The sequence below is a fragment of the Cygnus atratus genome, chromosome 18 (assembly GCF_013377495.2).
Source record: "Cygnus atratus isolate AKBS03 ecotype Queensland, Australia chromosome 18, CAtr_DNAZoo_HiC_assembly, whole genome shotgun sequence".
Classification (NCBI taxonomy): Eukaryota; Metazoa; Chordata; class Aves; order Anseriformes; family Anatidae; genus Cygnus; species Cygnus atratus.
In genome coordinates this window covers 1,099,942-1,125,106 of record NC_066379.1, presented here as the reverse complement: position 1 = coordinate 1,125,106, position 25,165 = coordinate 1,099,942, and the positions used below count along the sequence as shown (strand labels likewise).

The 25,165-nt window shown below is 53.0% G+C and overlaps 1 protein-coding gene across 11 annotated transcripts in view; it reads left to right on the top strand.

Moving 5' to 3' along the window:
* Positions 1-325: 325 nt before the first annotated feature.
* Positions 326-25,165, top strand: part of MYOCD (myocardin) — a 255,272-nt gene continuing 230,432 nt past the window's right edge. For 3 of the 11 annotated variants that reach the window (XM_050714347.1, XM_050714348.1, XM_050714342.1), the window contains exons 1-2: positions 533-614; positions 2,965-3,063. The gene's annotated coding sequence lies outside the window, so the exon portion shown is untranslated. Of the gene's footprint in view, positions 615-2,394; positions 3,064-25,165 lie in introns of those variants that run through there. The other 8 variants (XM_050714351.1, XM_050714341.1, XM_050714350.1 and 5 more) reach the window with 7 other exon arrangements.

Sequence of the window (25,165 nt, the reverse complement as noted above, 5' to 3'; positions counted from 1 at the left end):
GACGGTGGCAGTGGCGGTGCCGGTAGCGCGGGCGGTGCCGGTGGCAGCGGAGGCAGCGCGGTGCCCGCCCGCGCCCCGCGGGGAGGCCGCCGCCACCGGGCCCTGCGGGGCGGCTCCGCCCCTTCCTTAACTCTTGCGGGGGCCGGGCCCGGGCCGGCGCCGGGGGCACGGCGGGGGGCTGCGGGCCGGGCCCGGGGCGGGGGGCGCGGGGGGGCTCCGGGCCGGGCTCCGAGCCGCGGCCGCCCCCGCGGGGCGAGGAGCGGCCCCCGCGGCCCCCCTCCGGCCCCGGGCCCTCCCCGGCCGCCGGCCTCCCCCCCCCCGGGCCGGGCAAGGTGAGCGCCCCCCCGGCAGCCGCGGCCGCCCCGGCCTCCCAGCCTCTGCACCGCGGGCTGCAAGAAGTTAATTTATTTTTGGAGAAGCAGCCCTCCGAGTTTGTCTAATTCCATCCGCACCAGCTCCTTTCACTCTATTTTAAACCCGTTCTTACTGTGCCGCACGTTTATAAAAACAACCCCTGCTCCCTGATAAAAGCAGCCCCAACCCGCGGAGAAAGCAAGGAGTCACAAAAGCAGCATCTCCTCCGGGACACTCTAGCTCAGCCGAAAAGTCCGCAGGTAATTTGCGTTTCCTACTTAACGTCTTTCTGTTCTGCTGGCTGCTTTCTCACATGCGTGTGTAGCTCTGGCGACACGCGGCACCGCCGTCCTGCGGGGCGAGGGAGCGCCGTCAGGCGTTGCCGCTGCTTCTCTTGGGCTACTGCTGGGGCCTCGGTGGCCACTTGCGCCTGGCAAGTCTTGGACTATGCGCAGCCCTGCGTGGGTCGTGGAGCAGGTTAGGACCGGGCACAAGGTGCACGTCAGAGGTCAGGAGCTAGCCGTCTGTAGGGACAGGCAGGGCAAGGCAAGGAGGAGAGGACGGAGCTGTGCAAGGGCAGGGCGATGGTGAGGGGCCGTCTGAGCTCTGCCCCAGGAGCCTTGCTCCGCTGCAGCCGTTCGGAGGCTGCCAAAGGTTTCGCCAGCCCCGCTGCCCTGCCCGCAGAGCGCGACCCTCCCGGCTTTTGTTCCTCGTGCTCCTGCTTTGGCAGGGGCACCGGCAGCTGGGGAGGGTCACCCCGGCTGCGCCGGCCGCTCAGCCACTTAATGCGATTTCTCCGTGACTCACCGATGCAACCCACAAAAACTGTTTAGAAAAGCTCCCGGCATCACTCACGCTCCAAAATCCAGGGCATTTATGGACCGCTTTGTTTCATTTAAACGAACGTATTGCAAAATGCTACCCGACATAAACGACTGATCTCATTTGTAGAGCTCTAAAGCGCTCACGGGAGGTTGGGTTGGCCTCATGCAGGGCTTTCTGCTTTTTCAGGGTTAATGCTTTTGCAAACGCTGCCTTGGCAGCTGCGAAATGGTTACACATCCCGCAGCTGGGCTGCACGGAGCGGGACGGGGCAGCAGCGCTGCCAGCCCCAGAGCAGCTGCCTAGGCCCTCTCCTTCCTGCGGCACCGCCAGTGGTCCCCTCTGCCCGTGGTCCCCTCTGGCATCAGGGTGGCCCTCGGGGCACCTGTGGGATTTTGGGAAGAGGGCTGAGGGTTGGGGTTTTAGCGCTGGGTGGTGCAGCTGCTGCTTTGCTAAAATCCGTCTGGGTCCTGGTCGACTTCTCCCTGTTGCCTATTGGTAAAGCACACATCAGTTCAGCTCTGAGTAAACAACAACTAAATATGCAGAATGGCAGAAAATGATAGGATTTTTATTTCTTTTTTTTTTTTTAGAATGGTGTAACCTGATCTCTCCTGCAAATGACACTTGTCATATGGCCTGAGGGATGGCAAAAGTCAGTGACCCCTCATCCCCTCTCTGGTGCTGCTCTGCCCCTGTGTTTTGGTGGTCCAGCGTGCAGGGGAGGGGAGATGTGTTGTTGTGAGGAGTATCAAGCTAAAAATAGTTCCCCCTTTCTGCTCCATCTGAATGGGCAGCCACATATGACTGTACATGGATTTGTCTGATAGTCCCGTTTCAGTGTAAGAGACAAAATATCTTAGTTATGGCTTTGTTCTTCAGCTAACAATGGGTAGCTAAAAATATCCAACTTTGTTCCACTCAATAAAGTTCTCTCAAGGGGAGACACTAACGTTACATTTTTGCCAGATCCGTTCAAAACGCAGCCAAAGAAAATGCGCATTTTTGCCAACAACTTTTCATAAAACTTGTAACGAGCAGAAAACTCCATACCGCGCCGCGAGCGAGGCTGTGCTGTCTGCTGCGTGCAGCATCCCGGGGCTGCTGGCTGCCCCGCTCCCTGGGGGCGTTTGAGGAGGGCAAAGCCTGGCTGAGACACAGCCGCCACCGCCTCCTCTTCCTCCTCTGCTTCCTCCTCCTCCTCCTCCACGCGTGCTCGTGCTGCACCGCAGTCTGTGGGCGCGCTGGGACTCAGCGGCATGGGGTGATGCGCTGCTGCCTGCTGGTGCCTGGCGGGGGAGAGTGCCCCAGCCGTGCCAGTGGCAGCTGCTTGGTGGTCGCTGTGGTCTTGCTCCAATTCCCTTATTTCCCGTTTTATGGCAGCCGGGGCTGGAGGCCAGCCCAGCCGGCCGCGTCCTGCTGTGCAGGCGCTGTGCGTGCGTTAAAAGCCTGGCACGGCTGCTGCAACGCGCTCACAGCCTGACAGCCAAGAGGAAACCAGCAGGGACCTCACTGGGTTGGCACGGCCCCACGGAGATGGGAAGGAGATGGGAAAGAGATGGGAAGGAGATGGGCCCTCCCATGCTCACCCCCGTCTCCAAATTAAATGACCGCCTCCCCATGGCTGTCACCCCGGTTCCCTGATCCGCCTGCAGCGCTGCGCGGGCAGCAACTGCACGCAGAAATTGTGGGGAAAAGAGGAAGCCAGACCCATCCTTTACATCTGTGGGTCCAGCTTGTTCCTTGGGTAACAGAGCGAACCCTCTCCCACATTCCCTTGCCTTTCAGCTGTGGGCAGAGCAGATCTGGGTGACCCCAGCTGAGGACGCCCCTCTTTCCACATTGAAGCTGGTTTGGACGAGGAAGCAGCCGCACCGTTTGCTACAGGTACTTTGATTTCTGACTTGCAAGTGCTCGGGCTCAGCTGGAGCTCATTTTGGTTTGGATTGGCAAGGTGCCCACCAGGTGTTTGCTGGGTGGGACCGAATCTTATTTTTGCTTTGCCCAGCAACAGGAAAAGAATTTGGGTTTATTCTGTCATCTACTGTACTGCAAGTTTGCATTCTGCAAATCATTCTTGAGCTCTTCTCTGAACCAGCATTTTCCCTTTTCCAGCATTCCCCCTGTTCTGTAGGCACAGCGACCACTAAAGATCACCTTAATTCTGGACCTCTCTGTGCTGCATTTGCTCTCCAAGCCACGGTGCCACATCCAGAGCTCCCACTCAACTGTTTTTCGCTGTGCCCCTTCCTACGACCGTGTCACATGGATGCTTTTCTTTGGGCACCCTCTGTTTTGTAAATGCCATGTTAGACTCTGCTGGCATTTAGGCTCCCGTGGCTGGGACATTTCGGAGCAGGGAAGGTTGATGGGTTATGACAGTAGCAGTCCCCTGTGCCAAGAAGGTAGAGGAGCCCTCAATGCCCAGGTGGGGTAAAGGCAGGAATGGCTTTGGGAAAGGATCACCACAGAGATCACCTTGGTGAGGGTGGGCTGACGTCGGCCAAAGCAGAGCTGGTGGGGCTGGTTGGATGCCAGTGAGCAGCTGAGGTTATTTCTCGAGGAGGGATGCAGCCAGGGAAATGGGCCATGGGATGCTGCGTGGCCCTTCCATGTGCCGTGGCCAAAGCAAAGCCTCCCTCTTCCTGGCAGTTACCCTGTTCCTTCACCACCGTGGGCATGGAGGACCTGTCCTCCTGCCCCAAAGGCTCCAAAGGTGGGCTGCCTACCCTGGGTGGACAAGCGCGTCCTTTGGGAAGAAGCCGCTGCCTGAAGTGATTCATGCAGTGTTTGCGGCTGCAGTATTCCCGGAATGTACCTGCTTTATTTCTTGGCCTTCTCGCTTGTTGTTGGAGAGGAGCTGAGTTAACGTTCTGGGTATGGATGGTGAAGGGATCCAGCCCTTGCACTTGGTGAATACAGCAGCTGCGGGTCAGGCCATGGTGAAAGTGCTCAGAGGGTTGTGAGCCGGTCGGGAGGCCCTGCGAGATGACCGGGCGTGGGCACCGCCTGCCAGGCCACGTCCGAGGGCCCTGTGTCAGCGCGGGCGGCCCAGCGGCCTCAGCGGGGCGCTCAGGCTGGCAGGGAGGACTTCGTGCCTGGCCTGGAGACATCGCACGTGGGGCCAGCTCAAGGCTCCCTGCTCCTGTAGGCCGGTCAGCACAGCTGTGCTGGAGGAGGGTTCAGGGGCACAGCAGAGAGCCTTGCCTCAGTGGGAGTTGGAGGTAGGAGGCACCAGTGCCGCACTCTTCTGCCTGCCTGTCCCCTGCTCCTCCACGCTGCCGGCTGGTGTCCTCCATCCCCAGCTGCGCATCCCACAAGAGCAGTCAGCCCCTGTGCTTCTCTGGCTCCTAGAGGGTGGATACTGCACAGGCAGCGTGCATTTGGAAATGTCAGTGGTCACTTTGAAAGTCCCCCAAAGTCCATTTCTTCTGCCAGCTCCCTTCCCATGGTCTCCTCAAGGATTCGTGTCCATCCTTGGGACTGGGAGCCCTCAGGTGCTTTGGACACAGAGAGTGTCTCCAGTCCTGTGTCCCTGGGTGGAGTGAGGAGCAGGGAGATGAGCACCTCGGGTCATGGTGTCCAGCTCCTTCATGGGCATGTTGCTGTTCTGGAGACTTGCAATAGCACTGCTGTGGTGGGTTACAGGAGGGACATTTCTGGAAGGGGGCAGGAGGCAAATTCATAATTTCTTTGTCTGAGGTGGTCTGGGGTGATTTCCTTGCTGAGTCCGCAGAGCCTGAGCTGTAGAAGCACCTCCATTTTGAGACTGACCAAACAGCACAAGCCTCAAAGGTGATGTAGGCACTGATATTCAGGAGTGTGATCCTAAATGCTCCTCCCAGGTCATGGTGGCTCCAGTTGCCTGCTGCCAGCCTAGCAGTCTGGAGGCAGAGCCGTTGCTGCCTCCGGTGGCCCGTCTCTCATGCACTTGGCTGCAGGTGGCCGTGGGCCTCAACCTGTCCCAGCCACTTCCCAGAGGGGTGGCTTCATCTGCCACTGGCCTTTATGCAGGGACATTGAGCAGCCAGGAGCTGAGGTTTAGTGGGGGAGGCAGGGAGAGGGAACTTCCATACTTGTCCTTCCTTCTAAGCCAGCACAGAGCTGGTTTTCAGCCCCAGAGACGACAGTGCAAGCAACTCAGGGGAGGCGAGCAGAGAGGCCGTGGCCAAGCCCAAGCACTGACACGTGAATGGGGGAACAGCCTGGCAGTTCCTGTAACCTGCCTGTTACCAGCTGCCAGGAGATGGGGGCTTCTGGCTCACAGGGGAAGCTGTGGACACAGGAGAGGTACATCAGAGGACAGTGCTTTGGGACCTTCTTGATGCCTGCATGGCCCTAAAGTGAGATCTCATGACCTGGGGTTTATGCATGTGACCTAACCATGAACTGCTGTGGTTATCTCCTGTCCCACCAGCTGATGCTGCTCATTAGGTGCTAATGATTTAGGTAGAGCTACAAGGTAATTTCTGAGAGCCTGTGCAGGGGTCATGCTGTCTGGGGGCTCCCGGCTCTGCTGTATGTGTAGTGCACATGGCTTCCTGGTCAGCACACTCCTCAGCTTGGGTTCACAGGGCACCTGAGAATCCTGCTGTCAGGACTGTCCCCTGCACACGCTGCTGCTTGGCATGTGGTCCTGATGCCAAAACACCTGGTGCAGCGACCTTCGTGATCTTCTGGCCACCGCACCTGGGACCTGCCTGTGTCCATCGTGCCGTGTGTCCTAGGCACACCGCAGCCACCAGCTCAGTGCTGCTGGCATTGCCCTGGAGAAGGCACCAGGGTAGGGGACGTAGGTCTGCCTTAACTGCATTTTCTGACTCATGTTGATTTATGACCCAACCTCAAGCCAAAAATACACCCAGCTTACACGGGCACTGCTGGAGCAGATGCAGAGGGCTTATCAGCTGTCCCCAGGGACTTCCTGAGTCCTGACCTCATCGTGAGGGTGCGAGAGCCGCGAGCATCCCGCAGGCCGTGCCCTCCCGCTGGGCGTCCCTCGGGGTGCAGGGCAGCTCCTGGCTGGCAGAGGGGCTGTGCAGCCGGATCGCGCTCTGTGGCGTGGGTGAAGTTCCCCCCACAGACAGAGCTCTGCCTAGCAAAGCGTGGGCAACCCCCTGGACGGCTCGTTTTTGCTCAGACGCTTGTCCATCTACCAGCACACTGTGCAGCTTTGTTCGTGATGTCTGCCAGTGGGGCATCCCTGGTGGGTCTGCAGATGTACAGTGAAGGACAGGTAGATGCCTGTGCAGAGTGGAGAAGGAGTTAAATGAAGAAGAATAAAATCCAGGCCAAAACAGGCAAGTTTTCCCATTCATCCCTCATGTTGACCAGCCTGGTACTTCCCAATACCTGCCAGCTCCTGCTCTCCTCTGGATCTGCCTAACATGGCCTCTACCAAGCAGCAGGAGACCTGGGGGCTGCCCAGAGCTCCACTTTTGGAGCCACAGGGCGGGTGTGGGACCTGTGCCAGCTCTGCACTGACCCCTTTTGGACTCCCTCTGGTATGTCCAGCACTGAGCATGCACCCAGGGAGGTTTCTCATCATCTGAAGTGCCCAGGGGCTCTGCTCTGGGAAAGGGGACCTTGTATTGGCACTCTGCATCTCTGTGAGCATCGCCCACCCGACTGGCAGGCTCTGACCTCTGACGAAGAAGCCTGTCCATCTCTTCTGGCGTGTTAGCAGCATGAATGGTTTTCAGTCTGCTTGGTATTCCCCATTCCCTGTAAATATCTGGGCACTTGATCATGCACCTGCAAGATCACCATCCACATGCCTAAGTCAAGCTGCTGCCACACTGTGTTGTGCCCCTTGTCCTATCAGAGCTTATGCAAAGCCATGGCTGCTCTCGGTTGGCATCAGCGGGGACTCAGGGGTACCCTGTGTGCACAGGGCTGCTTGGAGGGGAGCTGGCATAGGCCTGCCGGGGAGATGGAGATGCAGGACCTGCAGAAACCTGCTCTGGGTCACTTCTCCCCCATTCCCAGCAATGTGCCCACAGCCTCAGCCACATTGCCCAGGGGGCTGTCCTGCAGCAGAGCTGTCCCTGTGCCCTCAGAGCTGCCACCACAGCACAGCCGCTCACACCTTGGTTCTGCATGTCCCTGGACCTGTCCCCAGTGAGTGCCCAGGGCTTGCTCCTCTCCTTATGCTCACCACTCCCATTAACTGCAGAGCCAGTTTTACCCTTCCTCTTATATTCCATGTCTCCCAAGGCCAATCCATCCCATGTGGTGTTGTAGCCAGTGGTAGGGAGGAAAGCACAGTGGCTGTGGACTGTTGAGGATGACAGTCTGGTACAGCCCTATTAGAGGGGCATCTCTGCTCTTAGGATGAGGTTCTGAGCAATGGGTTGACACCATACCCACAGCACGTTACAGTGTGTTACTCCCAATCTGATCGAGTTTTGCAGCTTTTCTGTATTTCTAGAAGCACAACTGCTGCTGAGGAAGGGCAAAGGATTGGGAAACTGGACTGAGCATCTCACTGTAGGAGCCGGTTTCAAGGCATTCCTATAGGGGCTTGCTGAAATGCAGAGGGACCTGGGGATGAAAGAGCTGAAGAGAGCACATGGACCCGATTGGGTGCAGATCCAGACCCCGCGTGTCTGTGCGTGTTGTTCCCTATCTGCACTGCAGGCTAAGGCAATAAATCAAAGTGGATCACTAGGAAAAGGGCTGTCAGAGCAGGTCATTTCTCAGGGCTTTGACATCGGCCAGCCAGCTGCTGGACGGGGCATATGGAGTTTGTTTAACCACCAGTGGCAGCACGTATTGCCTTGGGTCCAACAGCTCACTTTGCAGTGCAAGTAACAATAACATGCGTGTGCAGTTGACAGAGCATTGCAATGCCATGTGGGATTTGCTCTCAGCTCAGGAAATGTTCTTGGGAAAGTCTTTTCCCTCCCAGTGCTAGCAGAGGAGGCTCGACTCCTTTCTGAAGCGGGATGATGAATAATAACTCCCCTGAGATGTGGCAAATGCTGTGGAACAGCCTCGCAGAGCTGTGAGCCCCAGCTCAAAGGGCCCTGCTGCGTTCTGTCCCTGGAAAACTTGCAGCATCTCATTTCTGCTCTGCGAACAGCACGTAGGCATCTCCACCAGCGGCTGTCATCACCGCCCGAGGAGCCGTCCCGGCACGCTGCATGGAGTCCCCGGGTTCGTCGCTGACAAACGGCTCCCTCCCCGGAGGCTGCCTCATTGCCTGGTGTTTGTGTGGCTGGTGCAGAAGGGCAGGAGCGGTTGCAAATGGCTCATCGAATGCTGAGCTGCTAAGTGGGTTCAAATAACAGAAATGGCCCTTTAAGTGGTGGTTGAGCTCAACAAATCCTTCGTGCAGTTGCTTGCTCGTCCCCACACCTCTCCCTGTTTCACCGGAACTTTTCCATAAGGTGGCTCCAGGCCTGTGTCCCACCACGCTCCCTCGTCCAGGCCTGCGGAGCAGCCCAGGGTCCTGGGGTGGTGAGTGTCCTCATCCTGCTCTGCTGCTTTCCTGCAGCAAAATGGTTTCCTACTCTCTTTGGCAGTGCAGTCAAACCAGACGTGCAGGAGGTGCACGCCTGCTTTGTCAGTGCCTCAGCATGGCAGGGATGGTCTCACATCCGTGTGGCACCCGGTGCTGCCATGGTCCTGCCAGGCTCCGAGAGGTTGGACAGCGCTGCTGAGCAGGGCCCTCCACGTTGTCCCAGAGCTCTGTCCTGCCGTGCTTCATCTTCAGGGATGTGTGACCATGAAAGTCAGACACATGGCCTTTCAGAAGGGTTTCTAAACACACTCCTTAGTTCAAGCTGAACAAGGATCCTAAAATTACATATCTCTACCAGCAGGGCTGGCCTTGGTTTCCTCCTCGGGAAACTCTGCTACTCCAGACCCAGCTCCAGGTCTGCAGAGCTTCAGGGAACTGCAGAGGCAGAGAGCGAAGATGCAGCAGTGGCCCACGGCCGCTGGCTGAAGGTGTCTCTGGTGACTGCCGTGTCCCACCGGAGACACCTGCCGTGAGTCTTGACTGGGATGAGACCTCGGTGGGCTCTGGCTCCAATGGACTGAGCATGGGGAGCTAACGGGGTTGAAGGGCGGAGAGCTCCTGGGCACAGCACCATCTCAGCACCTGGGAGGAGGGGCAGGGATGCCACCTGGGACCACAGCAGATGGCTTCCTGGGAGGGGAGGTGTGTTCAGCCCAGCCCCTGGCGCACGGGATGCCCCGCCGCGGCCAGCAGAGCACTGCTCTTCCTGAGCACAAGGGACTGCCGGTGCATTCGGGACACAAAGGGTGCCCCGAGCTCTGGTGCTCGCAGCGGTTAGCCCACAGCACACGGCCAGGCCTACAGGAGATAAGGGATGTCTAAGCCCAGAGTGGGAGGCAGCAGCTCTTTGGAGAAGTGTAGGATGTGCCAAGAGCCCTGGTTTTGTACTCTAGCTGCAGAGCAGACTTGACAATAAGCCCGTGCAGGCTCTTCCGTTGGGGATTTTCAGCCGTACAGAGTGCTTGGTGGTATCTGCTCCTCTGCTCTGCCTTCTCCAGGCCATCTGACTGCAGCACGCACGCTCTGGCTGCCCAGCATCCCAGCCATTTGTCACTGAGAAATTTAACTTTCTGAAGTCTGCAAGCTTGCTAAGAATAAACTTAATAAATTAGTGAGCGTATTTAAAGTGCACCACTGCTCGCTGATCTGGCATTTTAATCTACTCGTGAAGCTATCCAGAGTGTTTGCTCAGCGTGTGGCCAAGTTCTGAAATATTTGCATGCTGCTATTGTCAGTACATCTTCTGACCCTTTGCAAAAGGATGGCAGGAGGAGTGAATTTATAAGAATCTTCCACTGGCGAAGGTAGCGGAGCTGTTCCTAACACACTCGGTAGTTATCTCCCTTAGATCATCTTCGCCTGTTATTCCGATCGGGTGGAAGAGATACAATTAAACAGCGCAGCTGTGTTTTATGTTCTCCAGGGCTACATATCCTCTTCAGTGACACACATTCTTTGCAGGTCAGTTGTAAAACATGTTTGATGTTGGCACACAGGCAGCCGGAGCAAGCCGAAGCCGCTCTTTCTGCTGGGAATGGCGGCAGGGAAGCTGCAGGTTAGCCCGGCCTCGCCTGTGAAGGCGAGAAGCGCCCTGCCCGCTCCTCCTGCCTCTTCCCGAGGCTGCAGGCGGGTGGGCAGCGGGGAGCAGGGGCTTGTGCAAACAGGACGAGGGCAAAACAGCTGTGTGCAGGGCTGGTTCTCCTCCCCTGTTCCTCTACCTTGTTGCAGCAGCGTGGATAGCAAGCTTCCACAGGCTTTTCTGCAAGCTGCCCGTTTCTGCCAGCACCCGAGGGTTCACAAAGCCCTGAGGAAATGGAGCAAGGAGCCCCTGGTCACGCTTCTTTCCGTGACCATCTCCACACTCTGGTCTGTGCAGGGTGTGGGCTTTGAAGTCCTCGCACACCCTGGAGCCACCTTCACTGTGAGCAGCACCCAAAGATTCCCAGCCGCAGGGCAGTGACGCAGCCCCGCTGGCTCCAAGCACTGAAGAGACCGCAGGGCTTCTCAGGACCACGAGGCTCGGTGACCAAGCTGAGCAGGGAACCCAGGAGTCCCTGGCCAGTCTCTTTGCTTGGAAGTTGTCATTTCTAGGTAGTGAATCATCTGCCCTGTTTTAGACATCTACTTAGTGCAAGATGAATTGCTTCCTAAAGACCACGGCTATAGAGGCTATACCTGCACACGCAGGTGTGCAGTGACGGAGCAGGCTGACCCCAGCACAGAGATGTAGGATTAGGGATGTTAGAGATCAAGTAGGAGCACACTGGGCCAAGTTTGTAAGGAAGCCCAGTTATCAGTTAAACCTGGGTTAAAAAACAAACAGTTTGAAAAGGAATATTGACAAGAACAAAAACTTATTTTTTGTAAAACAAAAAAAGCAAAAAGTTCATTTGGAGAAAGATGGAAAAGGGGAGTAATGAAAGAGAAACTAATTGCAGCTGTAAAGGGTAAAGTACAGTAGAGGCCACAGACCCTGGTGTGAGATCAGGAGTCTGGGTGGGAGTGGAAGTCACCAGGTGCTAAGGACTGCCCAACGCTCAGTAAAAAGTGCCCCTTCCCCGCTCCCCATCCCTTCCTGAATTCACAGCATGTCACCTTTCAGATTTTTTTCCCTTCTAAAATTGATCATAATGGGCCCTTCATGTTGGAGACCTGTTCAGCAGCCCTGGGTCCAACAAGTGGAATAGTCCCAGCAGGGAACCATGTGTCTGCCCCAAGTTCAAAACGTCCGTGGCTCACAGGCTCCTGGTACGAGGAGGTCCTAAGGTCTTGGAAAGAGAAACCGTTGCTTCTGCAGTGCTGCCTGGTTTAATTAAGCTGCCATGATAATTCACTTCTTTTGGCTCTATGAGATCACTGCGGGTCTAAGAAATGGCTTTTTTTTTTTTTTTTTGTCAAACATATTACCAAGAAAAATACTATGTTGAAGCTTTTGCTGTCAGTGAGACATGACAGAGAGGGACTCCGTTCCTGCCTGTAGGTACATGCAGCCAGCAAGAGTAGTGATGAAACCCTTATCATAGCTGTTTGGACTATGAGGACTGCAGATATCTTTGTGATTATCTAGTCTGGCTACCAGGTATAACCTGAGCCCAGATTTACTCCTGCTTGAGTCAGAGCAAGCAACCAAGCGCGATGTAACCTTTGCTAATGATGGAGATTCCCACAGTGCCCAGGAGAATTGTTCCAGTGGTTCATTACCTTTGCTCCTATGTCAGTAAGCAGTGTGCCACATTTCAGTTCAACTACCTTCAGCTTCCAGACATCAGATCATAGTAAAACTCCATCTGCTAGATTGGAGAATCTTCTGTGGGGAAATATATGTTCTCTAGATAACCCACAGCTGTTTTTTGGCAAGCAAAGTAGATTGAGCTCTTGAGGTCTCTCACTGCAAGGTCAGTTCTCTTTTATCATCTTCACAGCAGCTCTCCCAGTCTCTCAGCATCCTGGTGAGCAGTGAGCACCAGAACCAGGTGCTGGATGGATGCAGGCACCCAAATGCAGAGTAGTATAATTTCCTCACTGCCCCCCAAGGCTGCCGTCCAAGGAAGGCAGTGGCCTTTGGGCCACCTTCCCATGCAAGGAGGGTGCAATCAGCTCAAGCCCTACAAAACTCCCCAGGGTTTCATAATCACCACTTCCCAGGACAGAGCATCCTGCCTTGTATGTATGGCCGATAATCTGCGTTCATGTTCCTAGATGTATGACTATATTTGGCTATATCAACTATCTGCTTGTGCCCAGTTTAACCAGCAACCCAGGCCATTCTGTAGCAGTGATCTGGCTTCTTCTCTATTTGCCAGTCTCACAATCTCTGTGTCATCAGCAAACTTTACCACAGATGATTTAATATTTTTTTCAGATCATTGATAAAAATGTTGAATAGCACAGGGCCAAGAACCGACCCCTGGGGAACTCCACTAAATCCACCCCTGCTGGGTGAGGAGTTCCCATTTACAATTGCCTCTGAGACACGTCACCCAGCCAGCTTTTAATCTATTTAATATGTGCCATGTTGATTGTGTATTGTTCTAGTTTTTTAATCAAAATGTCATACAGTACCAAGTCAATTGCCTTGCAGAAGTCTAAGTATATTACACCACCAATATTATTTTTATCAATCAAACTTGTAATTTCATGAAAAAGATGGATCTTTGTTTGACAAGTTCTGTTTTCCATAAGTCTATGTGAATTAGCATTAATTATATTTCTTTGGTTTAAATCGCCGTCCGCTGCATGCTGTAGCTGCCTTTGGAAGTGACTGCCCAGAGCTGTGGCCAGGCTGACAGGCCTACCAGTATCTGGTTCAGCCAACGACTTCTATAAACATTGGCAAACATTAGCTTTCCTCTATTGCTGTTGAGTGTTCTAGCGCATCCATCCAGAGATAGACTAATACAACCAACAACTTCAGAAGAGATGCATTTATTCCTTTTATATCGAGAGAAATTGCTTCTCATCAGCTTTGGGTTTGCAGACTATACATTGTCCTCAACTCTTGGCTTTTCTTATCAGTTTTCTACAGTTTCACACTTCTCATTCATTATTATCAGTTTCCACTTTCTTAAGTTATATATGGTTTTCTTATTTTTCACAGTTGTCTTCACTTCCCTCATAAGCCAGAGTAATTTTTTTTTAACCAGTGTTGCCTTCTTTCTCAATTGTGGGATTGTGGTTTTGGGGCAACGCGTAAAATGTTTTTCAACAATTCCCAGTTAGCATTCACATTTTTCTGATTAAATTCTTCTCCCAATTGATTCGTTTCATAATTGTTTTCAGCTCTGTGAAACTGAATCTTTTCAGCATTAAGTAGATATATTTTCAGAACAGAGCTTCACTTTAAATATTCACTTTATTGTCATTTTGCTTTTCAGTTAAATAAAATAAAACATCAACTCTTAGAGATATTTGGCATGTATTTTAGGGTCACAGAACTGGGAAATGGGAATTGTTCCTGAGAAAAGATGTTTTCATGAAAAGTTTTTTTTTTTGTCGAAGTATATATTAATTTGAATAAACTGGGGCTTGTCTAAAATCCAAAGCCATGAAGATGACATCGTCCCTCTTTTGGCAACTGAAGGTTGAGACATTTAGTCCAAAACTTTTTTTCAATTCTCCAAATTTCCTGAACATTTTGGATTTGGCATCTAAAATGAGAAACTCTTTAACCACTTTGGGATTGTTCAGATTTAACTGGAAACCCAACTTCCTTTTATCTCTCTCTCTCTCTCTCTATCTATCTAATTATTTATTTTGTGGGAAATGTGTATTTCCTTTTGAAATTACTAATTTGGTGTCCAGAATACTACATTGCATTGATAAAACATTTGAGCAAGCATTTGAGACTTATTCTGCAGAGGATGCCTATGGCTAGAAGGTCTCTGGTGAGGTGCCCACCTCATGCAGGACTCCTCTGTCCCCAGAATGGGTCCCACTATTCACGCTCAGCCTAGACTGTTGGTGCCACGGGTGGCTGGTTCTCTTCTCCCCAGAACAGTCAGGGAAATGCTTCTGGGCCATTCGTGTTGACCCAGCAGCCAAACCAGCCTGTGCACGGTGGGGAGTTCATGTGTCCCCATGGGAAGTGGATGAAGGCCAGCTGGGCAGGAGATGTCACACCTCCCGCTGCACCTTCCCTGGGGTCACTGCCAGCTTTGCATATCAAGTGGAGCATGTAGAGATGAGGGGAAGCCCCAAGTGAATGTTGCACCCAGAGCTGGTAGAGGTGTGACCAGGCTGCTTTATGAGGCCAGCTCAAAATGGCCGTGGATGGCCATGGATCCGTCTGGCCAGACTGGTGCAGGCACTTCATTGCCTGAAGCCCACGTGGGGAGCAGAAGAGTGTCTGGGATCACAGTGAGTCACTGTTTTGTCTTGTGGGACTATCTTCTAATCCGTATCTATCCTCAACCTCTTGCTTCTACTGAAGTGCATACATGGCTCAGATGATGGCTTGTTGGCTCCCATTGTCTCCTACCACTGGTGCTGTGAGTAAAATCCATCAATTGCAACTATCCATAAATTGCAACTGGTCACTCAGGCTGTGGGGTTGGGTCTTTGCTGACCCATAGGTGACACCTAGGAACATTGAGGATGACGAGTTGAAGAGATTTTAGCACAGTCCCTGCCTCTGCACCCTCCCAGTCAAGACAGTTTGCTTGTATGGAGCCTTGACAAACACGGTGCTTTCCCTCATCCCTCCTCTGGCTTAGACCCCAGGGTATGCTGACCTCTGCTCCCCCCAGACATGGCACGCTGCCTCTGGAGGTACGATTACAGGAGTTGACATGTCTTATTCTCATGAGTCACTTTTTCATTCACGCCCTGAGTTTCTGTAGAGCCATTTACTGGCTTTCAAAGGCAGAAGGAATCATCTGCTCTGACTTCTGCACAGCAGGCCAGGGACTTTCATCTGCCGATTCCTGCACCCTTCTGCAAATTCTGGTCAAGAAAAAGTATTTATTTTACAATGAAATACCCAGTCATGAATTAAAGCCTTTGTGCTGAAAGTAAATCTGCTGCATCCCTAGGCAAGTTGGTCCAATGAGCCAATAGTGCTCAGTGTTAAAAGTGCATTGCATATTTCTGCATAGATCCTGTTTTTGCCTGCCAGATTAAAGAGCACTCTGCCAGAGAGGTCTGCCTCCCACACTGGTGTTGCAGGATAACTGGAGCCACTCATGCTTGCCTGCAGAAAAGAAAGCCCGTTATTCCCAGGAAAGCTCCTGGTTTTCTCCAGACCTTTTGAGCTCCTTTAGCACTCCCAGAGCCGGAGGCAGCCCAGGCACGCTTCCCTCCCCATCGCCATCCATCTCTTCCTCTGCTTCTTTCCCTGGGGAGACCTACAGTACTTGTTCTTGCTATTAAAGGCAGTATTTCTTCCATGAGATGTTTCCTCATGGCTTTCCATCCCCATGTTCCCCAACAGACCTGGAAGTGTTTATTGTCCTGTCCATGACAGACATCACTGCCTCAGTCACTCCACCAAGTGTTGTAGCACTCTGTTGTTGGCCCCTGGGCTCTTCAGCTCTGGGATGTTGAGGCCTGGTGATGGACCTGTCACATTGACCAGTTCCTCCAGGCCACCAGGACCCTCCAGCCAGCTGTGCTGAGGTACCCTGGTCACCTTGTGGGACAGCAGCTCCCTTGGGGCAGCATGAAAGCAAAGGCAGAGCTGGAGGGACGTGGCCACTCCCCAGTCCCCCATGCCCCAAACCCAGGAGCCTCTTGGCTGACTCCATAAAGGGGCAGTGCCAGTGGGAGAGCCCCCAGTGTGACACCCAGGTCTGCTCACGCTCTCCCCCCTCTCCCTGCAGCCCTGGGTCACGTAACGTGCTCGGAGCAGGCCAGACAGACTCTCTGGCAGACTCTCTGGCATCGCTTTTTCAAGCCTGATTAATGGGGCCAGCTCTCCTCCAGATTGAACTCAAGAAAATACCATTATCTCCTGCGCAATGACTCAGATATTGTATTGCAACATCTTGTTGGTTATGTCAGATCGCAGGCAACGATATTAAAAATGAGCATTTTACCCTGGACAGGGTATTAACTATGAAATTAAATCTGTATTTATTGCCTTTAGCCACGAGCCTCTGGCTTCTTCCAGAATAAATGTTTTTAGTTCCGTGCGGGAAGATTCTGGCATTTACAGGCCAGACGTTTCGGAGCAGAGCGTACACCCATGCGCACAGACACGCGATGCCCTGGGCCGCGCGTTCCCGTGCTGCCTGGCATCATGGCAGATGCAGGGAGCTCACACTTTGCCCAGGTGAGGTACCCCTGTGCCCTGCAGAAGCCCATGTCAGGCAAGCGCAGAAATTATAATATAAATGTAATTTATAATTATAATATAAAAATGTAGGCTTACAAGATATAATAGCAATACAAATATATTTTATAGTTATAAATGCCAGCTGCAGGTATTTGCCTGTTTTTAGCCATAGCCTGGGTGAGCATCGTGTGGGAGGGAGCTGCCAGTGGGATGGGCTCCATCCCCACTAGCAGGGCACCAGCCCTGGTGCTGCCATGGGATGGGGCCGAGCAGGGGCTGGCTGCAGCAGGAAAGCCACCATGTTTCATGTGTGATAGTGTCCTGGTGCGCCTGCCTGCGCGCAGCCTGCCTGCCCCCAGGCACTGGGGCTTGGTCTTCAGCCACCACTTCCACGGCTCCTCAGGCCAGGAGCTGAACAAGAGGGTTTCACTGAAACGGATGTTTTGCACAGGATAAGGTCTGTTCTGGGGAAAAAAAAAAAGTATTATTTCATGGAATATAAGTATCAGAATCAAAACCAGGTGACTTTGTTCAAATACAAGTGGTTTATCAGTGGCATTTTTCAGTTAAATAACAGAACAGAGGTACCTTTCAAAGACTGATGAGAAGTGATGATGTTCACTTTGTTCAGTTTGAAGCTCCCTATGTGCAATTTCTGCCTCTTATTATTTATTTATTTATTTATGTTTGACAAATACTTGGACTGGCTCTTAGATCATCTGGAGCTTTTGTTCTAGATGTGTTTCTGGTGGTGCCGGGCTCTCTTACTGGCTTTCCCTGGGTTGTGCCTCCTGGAAGGTGAAAACCATGTACGGCCCTGAGGGACAGTGCCAAATGCACCTGCAATTCGTGATGAAATCCAGCCAAATCAGGTTTCCAGTGACATTTCCAGTGCCGTGGCATGGCTTGAAGCACAGCAAACAAAGCCAGGGCCTCGTTCAAAGGATCTTAACTCTGTGGCACTATTGGAAGGGGAAAGAAATGAAATGCTCCAGACCTTCTTTGAAAGCCTGTGCTATGTAGCTTGCACTCCCCAGTCATGGCAGCACAGCTTGGGATGGCCCCTGCCCGTCCCTGTGCAGTGCCCTCGGTGTGAGGTGGTAGGATGCCAGGCTCAGCTTCATCCTGCTGGCATGGATGTCCCCAGGCTCTCAGCTGGGCCCTGGGCTCACCATGAAGACCTTGGCCACCTCTTTTTCCCTCAGCCCTCCCTGCTTTCCTGCCCAGAATCAAGCTGAAACCACATCTCTTGGCTTGTGTTCCCCACTGTGCTTTGGGATGTCCGTTATCCCACAGGGCATGAACATCTCACCCAGAACATCTTCCCCCCCGGGCAGGACCAGAGCACTGGCAGATCGTCACTTGCCCCCCTTGGGACAGGGTGGGATGCAGCTGATAGATTTAAGGGCTTTTCCAACAGGCATCGAGTTTGGCAAGCACACACTTGTTGTTAAATGCAAGAATACTTCATTGTTGTCAAGTGTAAAAATCACTTTCTGTTGTCTTGCGAGAGCAAACTGCTCTGGCCTCACACAGAGCCTGCTGGCAAGGAGCAAGCCCCGAGAGCCGGTCCGCATTTAACGGGGCTGCCTGAGGCCTTGGGAGACAGAGAGCAAGCACGGTGCTTGTGTGGGCCAGCCCTGCCGATGGGGCCAGCCCGCGCTGCTCACTGCGCCGAGCTGGACAGCCTGCTGCCAGGCCACCCTCGCTTCCGAGGACGCAGGACGCTGCCATGGCCACCCCTGCTTCCCAGGGCCACCTCAGAACCCTCGGCCCCGCTGCTCTGCCGAGGGCTGCCGGTGGATGGGGCTGATTGTCCGGCTCATGGTGATACCTGCGGCATGGCCCACGGTCACAATGGAGCCTGACACCATGTTGGGCCATGAGCCTGGTCTGGGTGTTAAGGCCTGGGCTGAGTGTGCAGATGGTGGGCTCTATCCTGGTGCTCACCGTGTAGCTCTTGTCTGAGTGTGTGCACAGGGCATGCCGCCCTGAGGAGACAACTCAGAGGGGAAAGCAACACAGAAAGGGACCCCCATAGGCCTACTGGGCTCCCTCACCTCTGATCTGCCACTGCAGGCGTCGCTGATGTGAGGGTCTTCTGGGACCCATCTTCTGCTGACGTGGCCTCCTGGATGTCCCAGTCTTGTGGCTAGTAAACCCCCATGGAGACAGTTAGTGGATTGGCCTGTGGTTGCCTTTCGCCTGCTCAGAAGACACCCATGGGTGCACACAGCCATGGCCCCAGGAGATGTGCTCAACATGGGGCTGCTCTCTCTCCTCTGTCATGAACAGGAGGTGCCCTGGTTCTTTTCCTCCTTAGCTTGAGAAGATCAGAGACCCCTTGGGCAAAGCCACTAGCTTTTGTCCATTGAGATATCCTTGGGGCCCAGGGGATGTCATCCACCCTTTGCCAGGGGTGAGATGTCTGCTGCTGCCAGGGCTTAAGGATGCAGCTGTGCATGGCCACCAACTGCTTGGTCCTTCCCAGTTTCATCCTCCTTGCAGGGAGGGAGGACTCCGGGCGAGAGGCTGGAGCAGGTCCCTCAGAAGTCTCTTCCCACTGATACTATGATACTGTCCATAATAAAGCAAAATGTGAATCTTAAAGAATAAGGGACGGAAAGGTGCTGTTAGTCCTTTGAATGCTTCTTCTGCAAGGTATCTGTGGATGCTAATCCACCTTGGGAATTTTTAGGAGTGTTTAAGGTAGCATCTGGCTCATCCAGGTATGTGAACTGTGTACATCCCTAGCATTAGCTGAGTCTCTTAAGAGTTTAACCAGGAATTTCCTTTGCTCAAATGGCTGGCTGAGGACTTACTACTTCTGTCTTGTAAGGTAGCTCTCTCCAAATTACTGAGATGCAGTACTGATTGTGGCACAGTGTGGCTTTCATCTGTGATGTTATTACTAATTGAAAAAAATAAAATAAAAATCGCATTGCGACAGTAAACAGGAAATGTGACGGGTACATTCCTCCAGAGGGGACATCTCCATGAGCTATGACCAACTTTCCTGAGCTAGGAGTAGCAAGCTTACACTTACAAAAAATGAGAATGTGCAAGTTTCTCTGATCCCTTTGGCTTAGGGTTAGGACAGAGCAGCCCTAGCATAGCTGACCAGGTCAGCCATGTGGTATTTTAGTTTGCTGTGGCATATCCAGAACAGATACATCTCCTGAAGAGGTGGTATGTTCTTATAAATGTATGCAGTGCACAATCATCTGCCACATCTCCTGCTGCTCTGTCCTTTCAGTTAGACAGGTATTCTTCAACAGGTGGTATTTTTAGACTTCTAGGGTTAATGGTGTTTTTGCTGTGACTCTTCATAACAACATGAACTAAGAGCACTGAAGTGGCACGAAGAGGCAACTGCATGCTCTGTTATTTGTTGTGCAGGTAGAGAATGCTACAATTCCTCAAAATAAGACTTTTTTGTGAGTGCAGTGAGTTTTCCCTGTGATTTGATGCTCAGCATTTGCAGAAAAACAGGATTCCGTACACATTTCTGGGTAAAGAAGCAAGACTGTATAAAAAAAATGTCTGAACCAAAGTTTCCTTCTAACAGTGTAAACCTGTAGGACCCTGGAGCTTGACTAAGCATGGGCACAACTTGTGGGAGCCCTCTTTGAGCTGATATTGTTGGTGAACCAAAATAAGATAGAAGATGGAAATATTTGCAAAAAAGATCCAGAGAGGCCTCAGGAATGTAGAGGAGCAATGGCAGCCTCACCACAAGTGTTAAAGATTGCTTTTTAGGTTTTCATAGAAGCCTTGCAGAAAAGACACTGGGGCAAAAAGCCCATTTGCGCGAGTGCCAGTCAGGAAGCGTCCAAGGAGGTGGAGATGGGCAGGATCTGGCATTTGCAGTAGATGGTCTCCTGCTGGTACAGGACGTGTAGGACTGTTCTCACATGGGGTCAAAGACCATTGCCTTGAGTGAAATCTCCCCAGGAGGTGCCCCTGGCTCAGTTTAGTGTCCCGGTGCAATGAATGGCTGGGAAAACCAGCAGAGAGAAGTGGTTTTAGCAGTCAGCTTGAGTGGACCAGTTGCTGCCAAACTTATTCCCATAAAAAAGAGACTCAGTGATCCAGATCTGATACCAGCTCTTGATGTGTGGCTTAGAGCCAGGCATTTTTCTGAGCTGGCCCAAACAGAGCTCAGAGCTGGGGGGAAAGGGAGAAAGTAAGAAACCCCACCTGAACTGGCAGAGGGTCTGCAGAGACTCAAGTGACGAATGTGGCTGAGTATCGATGAGGGCTTCCAGGATAAACTTGCACTGAGCAAGCAAATAGTCACTCTATTGGGGTTGGAGTTCAGCACAGGAGGCCAGAGGCACTCAGGGAGCCTTGGAGTTTGCCACAGATCCCAAATCTTTTCTGGCAGAGACACACCTGAATGGGAGGTAGCTGTGAGCAGGGGAGATGGACACTGGTGGAGATATGGCTCCATGTCTGTTATTAATGGCGGAAACCCGTACACTGGTCCTGGCCAGAGAGTGCGTGAGCAATTAGAAAAAGTGATACGTCCTGTCTGTAAAGCAAGAGGACTGGCAAGAAGGCAAAAGTTAGAGAAGCAGTTGAGTTAAATACTGGCACCTTCAAAACTCACCACTTAAAGACCCTTTCTGGTTGGGATAGCTGGTCCGAAGGCACGACTGAGCCATCTGAGAAAGGGCCAGCCCTAGCAAGTCTAGAAAAGGACATCTGCTTGCAGTATCAGAGGTGTCTGTGGTCTAAGCACTGCCAATGCCAGGGCTGCTCTTAGTGACGTGAAGAAAATGTAAGCCCCAATATAGCATCCACACCCCACTAACAAATTCCACAGGTCATAGCACGGGCACTCCCAAAGAGCGGCTTGAGGACTCTGGTCTTCCCCTGCTTCCACAGCCCAGAGAGCAGCTCACTGGGCTTGCTGGGTGGCTACAGACGCGATAGTGTGGGGCAACTACTGCTCAGGCACACTGGGGCTTCCCATTCATGGTGCGTCCTTGATTCCTGAGCAAGGTGATGAGCTTCTGCTGCAGTTTTCAGTGGTTCCCTGAGGATGTTGAGGTTCCATCTGCTCCCCAACCCCACGTTGCTCATCCTGGGCAGCTTTCCATCAGCATGCTGTATCTGCTCTGTGTTCTTGCCACAGTTTTTTTCTGCTGCCTCCCCTCTCCTGGCCCAGCTCTGCAGGCGGAGGTGGGAAGAGAAGGAAAGTGAGGTGACTGACTCAAGGAGCAGGATGGAAGGCAGAACCAGCAACATTTTGCTTTTGCCCAAGGGATGTGGCTGTGGGAAAGCTGCCTGTTACAATGGGTCAGCCTGAAACAGGGAAGGGGTCAGGGACTTGCTGGCTGTGGCTCAGCTGCTGTACATTTGCCACCTTTGGGTAGTGCAGACCATTGAGAAAGTTCAAATTCTTATAGACCCTGGAGTTCCCTTTGGTGCCCAGAATTTGAGTTGGGTATAATCTGCACTCTGCCTTGTAGTTCTTCTTCCTTGTTTCTTGGAAGTGGAGTTGTTACTTCTCTCTCTAGGATGAACTGACTTTGGCCCCAAGACCTCTCTGATCCTGGCATCGTGGCCGTTGTCCATCAGCCCGGCAGCCCTGAACTCCAAGGAGAGTTGTGAGGTGCTGCAGGATGCAGTAGCAGTTCTGAGTCCACCAAATCATCCATTAATCAAGGCCTTGCTTGTGGTATGGCTGCAGTAATGAGGCTTTGAATTGCCATCTTGAAGGCATTTGTCAAAGTGAGTCACACCTGTATTATGGTCTCTTATCTCCTCTTCACTTATTTGGTATCCCATGTCCTCCTAGCTGTGATTTAGTGTCTCCCATAGCTGCATAGTGCATTGTGCACGAGCTACGTTCAAGAATAGCTTTCAAGCTGTCAAGATAATCTTGCATTCAGCTGAAATGGATCTGCATCAGCTTGAGCCAGGAACCATGAGGGACCTCCTGTGATTTCAGAGGGGTTTTAGCTTTCTCTGCTCCTCCCTCGTGCTGGCCCAGAAAGGACATGTTGGCTAGAGGAGATGGATTTTCACGGGCTACTCTAGGAGGTGATGCGGAAGCTGCCTGAGCCTCTCTGAGATGCTTTTCATCCTACCTTTCTCAAAGCTCATGGCCAGCACTACTTGGCTTGTGCTGCACCTCCTTCCTTGGCCTTGGTGGTTGATCTGTTTTCTGAGCGCTTTTTGCCTCTGCTCTCTGCAGCTGCAGCACTCATCTGCCTGGAGGGGACAGAGCCAAGTTTGTTCCAGCTGCAGCACAGGCTTCCTGCTCTGCCTCTCCCACCTCTGTCTCATACCTAACGCCCCACTGAACCACAGCATTGAGCCCTCTTTATATTTTTTGTTTGAAACACACAAACAGTCATGCTGCCGCTGGTGATGCCTGATCTTTCTGCACCACCTGGCTCTGTGCTTCCCTGAGCCCTGGTGCTATGTGGAAACACACTTTTCTTCATTGATTTTCACTGTGCAAAGGAGACTACTTTGACCATGGGGTATGCAGTGGTCTGGATGATCTCTGCTTCACTTGAGAACAACTTTGCTGTGTCATTTTGAGGGTAACCTGTGTCCACCAGCAGCTGTGCATCACAAACCAGGGGTCCCTGCTACACGCCCAAAGAAGTCTCAGCCCTCTCTGTTTTCTCCCCGGCTTGCTCCAGACTCCTTCCTCCAAGGACTCAGCTGAGGCAGGTGGTCCAGAGACAGCGCTGAATATGGGCCACAGCAGCCAGAGCTTGGCCACAATGCCTGGCAGCTCTATCCAGAGCAAAACTGGGACGTGGTCCCCCAGCTCTGTTTGCAAAGCATCCTAAACCCCAGGGCAGCATCCAGGGGACTTTTCCTTTGCTGGGGATGGCTCTGCACGCAGACACTTTTCCAGGCTTTTCCCCCAGCACTTGCAGCACAAATCCTGTGTGTTCCTGGGGGATGCGCTGTGTGTGACCGTGGTGAGAACCTGGGGGTCGCCCACCCACCTGCGCTCATGGTGCCCCTCTCTCCGCTCCCCAGGCCGAGCCGCTGCTGGCTCTGCTGCCAGCGGGGTGGCCGCCAGGGCTGATTATTTCTCCTGTGCTGCACTGATGGGAGCAGCTGGCAGCCGCCTCCTTTGCGATAAGGAGGAACTAAAAATAAAGGCCAAGCCATTGTGGTGTGGTCCCCAGGAGGCTGGGCTGGCTGGGAGCACAGGGCTCGGTTCTGCCACCCAGCCTGGTGCTGAGCTCCGCAGGTGTCCACGGAGCCAATTCCTTCACAGCAGCCCTATCTGAAAGCTGAGAGGTTGATCTGCAGCTTGCCATGGGGTTTTGCTGTCCTGTGCTTGCTTGTTCCAAGCCAGTCTCTTGCAAGCAGCTGCACAACGCTGGGGAAAGGCTGGAGGTGGGATGCAGAGGAAGGATGCTGTGCTGCCCAGCTCTTCTCCCTCACTCGGGTGCTGTTATCCTAAGGCCAGGAGAGCACAGATGCTCAGCACAGCTGTGTGTGGTCTGTTCAGGGCACAGCTCGTGCAGCAACATTGGCTGAGCTGTTCTCTGGGTCAGTGGGAAAGCAGCAGCCCAGCAGGAGCAAAGCTGATGTAACCTGCAGAAGCTGCTCGTGCTAATCCTCCCTCATTGGGAACTGCAGGGAGCTGTGGGCCCACTGCTGCCTTGAACTTCGGGAGGGAGGGAAGCCAAACATGCAGCAGCTGCAGTGCGCATGGGCAGCAGAGCTCCCATGTTCCCTCTAGAGGTTTGCAAGTATGATGACTCCAAGCTGCTAGTGATGATTTCCAGGATGAGAGATGTGAGTGCTACTGAACAGCACAAGGAGTGCAGCAGGCACAGTCCTTCCACCAAACACCCACGTTGGGCCGGGTTTTCTGCAGAGTCTGCCGGGAGATGTTTGGTTCCTTCAATAGCATCTTTCCCCTCCTAACTGGAATGGGGAGATCCAGCAGAGATAATTACTCAGAACTGGGTTTTCATTCAGCTTTAGCAGATCCTCAACAGCAAAGCTGAGAGATCTAGGTACACCGCCCCCAGTGCAACCCCAGGAAGATCATGGAACCAGACACCAAAGCTGAGATCTTCAAAGATTTCCATTTTCTGTCAGGTCCTGAAGTTCCTGAGTGTTGTTTATGTGGGAAGGAGCTGTTTTAAGGCGGTGTCTTTCTTTCCGTGCCCTTCTGTTCCAAACCCAGGCTGAGGTCTCCTGCTGTTTGCATGGTGCTCCCCCAATGCCATGACTGTGTGGCTCAGAATGGTGGAGCAGCCGGTGACAGCGGGGTGCCCCTGGAGCACAGGGGTGAGAGGAGACCATCTATGGAAAGGTTAAGGGCAGCGGTCGCCCTAGGGCAAGTGAATCCAAATCTACAAGGCTACCGAAGGCTGCATTTATCAGTCTCCTCCCAGAGCAGCTTTTCAGCCATGCTATGTGCACAAGGACCTTGCCACCCACCCTCACCTTGTATATTCCCGTCGCACTGCATGTTATTAGGCTGCCATGGACTTCAGAGCTTCCCAGTTCTTGGAAAGATGCTGCATAGTAACAAATCAGTGGAAACACCTGGAACCAGCACACTTTGCAAGTCCCACTGCTCATGCCAGTGCACATTTCTCAGCCTGATTTAAGTAGAGGGGTGTTCTTAGTGGTGCCCGCTTCTCTTCCGCCTGGAGCAGCTAAAAGGCACTGATGCAAAGTTGCATAACCCAGCA